Below are 6,074 nucleotides of genomic sequence, written 5' to 3'. Positions count from 1 at the left end.
TCTTTAAAAGGAAGAGTCCTAATAACCAAGGCTGAAGGTATCTCTAGACTAACATATGGCGCTCTATCTTTACATCTTGACAGTAAAATAAGCAAGGAGATAGACTAGATGCTTTTCAACTTTCTGTGGAGAAAACGTACCCATTACATTAGAAAAACTGTTGTAATGAACACTTATGTGAATGGTGGGCTGAATTTTCTGGACTTTACTATCTTAAATAATACTTAAGATCAATTGGATAAAACAATTCCTAAGAAGACCCACTTCTATGTGGAATTTTATTCCTCATCATGTCTTCTCTACTTTTGGTGGCCTTAACTTCATGTTGGTTTGCAATTATAATATTGACAAAGTTCCAGTGAAACTTTCTGCTTTTCAGCGGCAGGTTTTCTTGTCATGGTCCTTAATTCATAAGCATAATTTTCCTCCACACAGATATTATATATGGAATAATTGGGATATATTGTATAAAAATACTTCTTTGTTTTTAGAATATTGGTCCCGAAATAATATCCTATTGGTGAGCCAACTGGTAAATGCAGAGGGTCTTTTACTCAGTTATAAGGAATTCGTATCACTTTACAAGGTCCCTGTAACACCTAACGATTTTGCAATTGTTTTAGATGCCATTCCCTCAGGTGTTGCTTTATTATTCAGGAACGTGTCAATACCTGACCCTCAGAGCCCACCTTCCTACTCATCAGTAGGAAAGATTTGTTTTTCTTTTGATCCATTCAACAACAGAGCGATACGAACCTTGTTTCAGCAGGATGTTGTATCTATATCTTATGTCATGCCTTATTGGAATGGATTTATTGATAATATCTGTTGGGAAAAAGTTTGAATGTTGCCACACACTACTTGTTAACAAAATTAAGGAAGTTTCCTTTAAAATTATTCATAAATATTATCCTGCCAACCACTATATGAAGAAGTTAAAGGAAAACATCAACTCAAATTGCTCCTTTTGTAATGACCACCCAGAAACAGTGTTGCATCTCTTTTGGCATTGTATTCATGTAAGAAAACTGTGGCAAGTTATCAGTAGATTTATAATTGAACACATTTATGAAGATTTTACACTATTGTGGAGAGATGTACTGCTTGGATTCTTTACATACAATAGAAATAAGCTGAAACATTTTTATGTAATTCATTTCATTATTCTTTTGGCCAAATTTCATATACACAAATGTAAATTTACAAACAAACAAACACATTTTCTTACCCTACAAAAAGAAATTGAACTGTATTTTAAGACAATTAAATACTCTACTAACAAAAAAGCTGTTAGAATTATAAGTGTATGTATGTCCCTTAAGGTCCTTGTGCAATGTGATATTGTACCCCAAAGCCCAATTGTCCTTTGTATATTATTTATATATTCTTAAGTTCCCACATGTACTTCCTGTATTGATTTGTTGTTTAAAAAAAATAGAGGGTGACGGCAAAACCAAGCCAGTACGACGTTGCTATGGTGATTTTAGTAAACAAACAGTCCAAATCAACATCCGGTAGAATACCAATGGCAAAAATGTACATATTTAATCTCTGGCGGCCAGTCCCGTCTAGAGTGGCGGTTGACGGTATTCACCGCCAGCCTCAACCAAGTGTAGGTAGCTGCATCGCTGGACTGACTATTTTAATGGGCGTGTCTCGAGAATTGGGATGATAGGTAGCACTGATGGGCGCTGGATTTATAAGGAGGAAATCCTCATACCATTCAAATGGTGAATGTGGTATCCCACACGCCACATGTGTGGTACGCGTTACATTTGAATAGTGATTCAGAACAACCCATTGTACTGTGTGATACTGTGGTGGAAAATCGTCTTACAAATATAACACTTACAAGAACTTGTGAATTCAATAAAGACTTTTAATACAGAAATATCATAAGCCGTGCTGGTCCGGAACCACACCAGACCCTAAGCACTGGCTCTGTTCTTATACACATACAGCATATGAGTCCATCCCACATGCAAATGAAGTTCCTTCCCTCAGTCCATCTGCCACCATTATCTTTTAGTTTAAGCTTCCTGCTTGTTTACGCCCAATAACGCCCATATCTGCTTTCAGTTAAGTTATAATGGTGGCAGGACCCCTTCATGTCCTAAAAATAATATATGTCCATCTATCCTATGGGCCTATGTCTTTGGCCTTCGTACTTATGTTTAGCTTAGTGTGCTATTCAGGAATGTTTGTCCTTATTAGGACTAGTAGACTATGTGTCCCTCTAACATTAGTATGTCCAGCTGTCCTATGTACTTAAGTGTCGCCTTCTCCTCCTGTGGTCTACTGTACACCTGTCTTTGCTCTATAGCATTATATCTGTCCCTATATATACCATTTACTCCCACAATACGCGACCAGTTCAATTGTGATTTTGGACAATTTCAACTAAGACTAAGTGCACATGTTCGTCATAGAAGGCCAAAGTTCAAAATCATGGGTTTTCGGAAAATTGTCCTTTCTCTCCAGTAGCAGCTTATAGCAAGCGTGTGTGAGCTGCACCCCCCCCCCCCCCCCCCCCCCCCAGCTTCCATTTGCTGTCTTTGCGACATGGGGTATAAGGTGTTGGGATGTATTTATTATATGTTTTTTTTGCAACGAAAACGAGATTTTCTATTGGGACAGATTCACATACTGGTAAATCCCTTTTGATTTCGCTTGGTCTTTCTTCTTCGGTGGGTTTTATTGCAGAATACCAAAAGGGTGTGTTGCTGCCACCTACTGGATGTGGTGATTCTAAGCGAATACGCCCTAAATTAGGCTTCTTCAACCGGCGGCCCACCGGCCGAATTTATATGGCACCCCAAGTTTTCGGAGAAAAATATATATAATTATAATACCAACTAAAAAATATATATATATATTGTGTGATTATGTACAAATAATAATTGATTGGATTTATATAGCACATTTCTACCAACTGAGGTACTCAAAGCGCATTACATAGTAGGGGAAAACTCATCTCATCCACCATGAATGTGTAGTACCCGACCATTTTTGTGCCAGAACGCTCACCACACATTAGCTATCAGGTGGAGAGGTGAGGAGTGATATATGCCAATTAGGAATGAGGTGAATGATTAGGTGGCCATGATTGAATGTGGCCAGGTTGGGAATTTAGCCATGGCACCGGGGTGAACCCTCCTATTCTAACAATAAGTTCAACGGGATTTTGAATAACCACAGAGACACCCATTTTAACATCCCATCCGAAAGACGACACCCTACACAGGGCAATGTCCCCAAATGTAATCAAGGTTTGAAATGATTATGTTTTAGTCAAATATTTTATCTGTTCAGTCTTCTTGAAGTCAATTTGCAATCTACAAATATTTGTTTTATGTTCCGGCCCCCCAACTATCTGCTCAAGAAGAAATTGGCCCGCGGCTAAATCTAGTTGATGATTCCTGCCCTAAATGTTGCATAATCCTTGTCAAATTATTTGTGAAACATCAGAGACATATGGTGAATACCTTTTGAAAGTGGACAAGAATTTGCTGCCTTCTTGCCATCCTTGAGTTTGTGATCAACTTTATGTATTTTATCGGATTCTTCATAACTGTCTTTGTTTCAGAATTGTGCAACAATGCCCAAATTCGGGAAAACAAAAATCTTTATCCTGGGAACAAAACCAGTTTAGAATGGGAACAGCTGGGCCCTGTATTGTATTGTAATTCTATTCAATGACAAGTTCAACAATAAAATTAATCAATATGACTTTTACCAGAAATCCACTGTTATGTAGCCTATTATGAAAAGATTGTCAAATTAACCTAGTGACTTCTACATAAAGTTGTGCTGAAACTGTAAAGTGTGTTGACATGCTCAAAATCAAACTCTGTCATCTCTAAGACTTTAAACATCTTGAAGAAAAATATAGCCTTAATTCTTAAATCATAACCAGGAACAGCCAGAAGAGGAATGGCCACACCTCTAGGTTTTCCCCTAGGGCCAAGGTTCCTGCCTTTCTAGGCAGTTTAAGCACTTAATGACAACCCCAGATGTAAAAAGGGCTTTATAAATAACCTCCCCTGTCATTGCAATGTTCTTGGGGGTATGATATTTGTGCGTCTGTAACTTTGTCATTCATCATTATTCACGATTCATTCAGGAGTACCTGTAATCATGGTAGCGTCCACATGAATGTAGAAGCGTTTAGAAACATATTCTATTGTTATTTACAATAAAAGTGACTCAAAATGACACAATACATTATTTACCATTAATTTCTATTGGGCGCAAAATAATCTGAAACAAAACCAAAACAAACATCACAAATGCATCCAACAAATTTGTAGTCACAAGCTTGATGTAGTCATTGCGTGCTATGATTGTTGACCCAAATACCTAACTTTTTACTACTTTAACATACAAGTGAATTTATCCGAATACTTTTACTTCCCTAAAATAGGGGGACTATGTACAACAAGTAATTGTTTGACTTCAAATCCCAACAAAGAATAAAAAATGCTTCGCTGTCCCAATAATTATGGAGGGAACTGTACTTTTATTATTGGTTTCAGATGTGTTAGGCCAAGGCCAGAGTGACAACCGACAGTACGGCAGACCCCCAGGGCCAGGACTGAGCAGTCCAGCAGCTAGGGATTGTCTAAATAGGTATCTCCCCTGACATGGGCATGTTTTCAATGTCGTACAGTATTCCATATAAGGCATCGAGACCTTATAAAAGTTGCACAGTATACCTTTAATCTTGTGATAAATCAAATCTAGTGATACATAACTTGATATTTCTGCCATCCATTCTGACATTGTGGGAGGATAACCAACCTTCCAATTAATGACAATGCATTTCATAACCGCTATAAATGCTAGGTTACACAGTTTCTTCTTATAACATTCTCCAGTGTCCACATTTACAAGCAAACAAAAACAGGGATAAGGGAGAATCTGTAAACATGCTGAGATAAAAGAACATACTCTTTGCCAGAATTCAGCCAGCCTTCACAAGACCATAACATACATCACCGGTCAAAAGTTTTAGAACAACTACTCATTCAAGGGTTTTCGTTATTTTTACTATTTTCTACATTTGCAGAATAATAGTGAAGACATCAAAACTATGAAATAACACATATGGAATCATGTAGTAACCAAAAGAGTGTTAAACAAATCAAAATATATTTTATATTTGAGATTCTTCAAAGTAGCCACCCTTTGCATTGATGACAGCTTTGCACACTCTTGGCATTCTCTCAACCAGCTTCATGAGGTAGTCACCTGGAATCCATTTCAGTTAACAGGTGTGTCTTGTTAATTTGTGGAATTTCTTTCCTTCTTAATGCGTTTGAGCCAATCAGTTGTGTTGTAGGTAGGGGAGGTATACAGAAGATAGCCCTATTTGGTTACTACATGATTCCACATGTGTTATTTCATCGTTTTGATGTCTTCACTATTATTCTACAATGTAGAAAATTGTAAAAATAAAGAAAAACCCTTGAAAGAGTAGGTATGTCCAAACTTTTGACTAGTACTGTATGTATATATACAGTTGAAGTCAGAAGTTTACATACACCTTAGCCAAATACATTTAAACTCAGTTTTTCACAATTCCTGACTTTTAATCCAAGTAAAAATTCCCCGTTTTAGGTCAGTTAGGATCACACTTTATTTTAAGAATGTGAAATGTCAGAATAATAGTAGAGAGAATGATTTATTTCAGCTTTTATTTCTTTCATCACATTCCCAGTGGGTCAGAAGTTTACAAACACTCAATTAGTATTTGGTAGCATTGCCTTTAAATTGTTTAACTTGGGTCAAACGTTTCGGGTAGCCTTCCACAAGCTTCCCACAATAAGTTGGGTGAATTTTGGCCCATTTCTCCTGACAGAGCTGGTGTAACTGAGTCAGGTTTGTAGGCCTCCTTGCTCACACACACTTTTTCAGATCTGCCCACACATGTTCTATAGGATTGAGGTCAGGGCTTTGTGATGGCCACTCCAATACCTTGACTTTGTTGTCCTTAAGCCATTTTGCCACAACTTTGGAAGTATGCTTGGGGTCATTGTCCATTTGGAAGACCTATTTGCGACCAAGCTTTAACT

This window comes from Salvelinus fontinalis, chromosome 21, assembly GCF_029448725.1.
Source record: "Salvelinus fontinalis isolate EN_2023a chromosome 21, ASM2944872v1, whole genome shotgun sequence".
NCBI lineage: Eukaryota > Metazoa > Chordata > Actinopteri > Salmoniformes > Salmonidae > Salvelinus > Salvelinus fontinalis.
The sequence above is the reverse complement of the archived record's forward strand: the minus strand, read 5'-3'. Positions refer to the sequence as shown.